General features: G+C 76.9%; 1 non-coding gene across 1 annotated transcript; it reads right to left on the bottom strand.

Annotated features, from left to right (window-relative positions):
• On the bottom strand, positions 1-72 carry TRNAK-CUU. The gene has a single exon. It is a non-coding gene; the product is annotated as a tRNA-Lys (tRNA).
• Between the last annotated feature and the right edge of the window lie 387 nt (positions 73-459).

Here is a 459-nt window from a genome sequence, read left to right on the forward strand (position 1 = left end):
CGCCCAGCGTGGGGCTCGAACCCACGACCCTGAGATTAAGAGTCTGTGCTCTACCGACTGAGCTAGCCGGCCGCGTTCCAGCCTCACACCCCACGGGGCTGGCATCCACTGACGGCCGAAGGGAGCCGCTTTCGGCGCAGAGCTCCAGCGGCGGGGCGCCCGCAGCCTCCCCGGGGGGATCGGCGCCTGAGGGGGCGGGAGAGCCCCCCTGATGCGGCCGGTGTGAGCTGGCGACACCGCCCCTCCCGCTCTCGCCGGCCCGCCCCTCCCGCTCTCGCCGGCCGCCCGGGCCCCTGCCCCTGCCCCTGCCCCTGCCCCTGCCCCTGCTCCTGCCCCTGCCCCTGCCCCTGCCCCTGCCCCTGCCCCTGCTCCTGCCCCTGCCCCTGCCCCTGACCCTGCCCATGCCCCTGACCCTACCCCTGCCCCCGCCCCAGCCCAGCCCCCTGCCCCTGCCCCTGA

The sequence above is a fragment of the Myotis lucifugus genome, unplaced genomic scaffold (genome assembly GCF_000147115.1).
Source record: "Myotis lucifugus unplaced genomic scaffold, Myoluc2.0 scaffold_3445, whole genome shotgun sequence".
Classification (NCBI taxonomy): Eukaryota; Metazoa; Chordata; class Mammalia; order Chiroptera; family Vespertilionidae; genus Myotis; species Myotis lucifugus.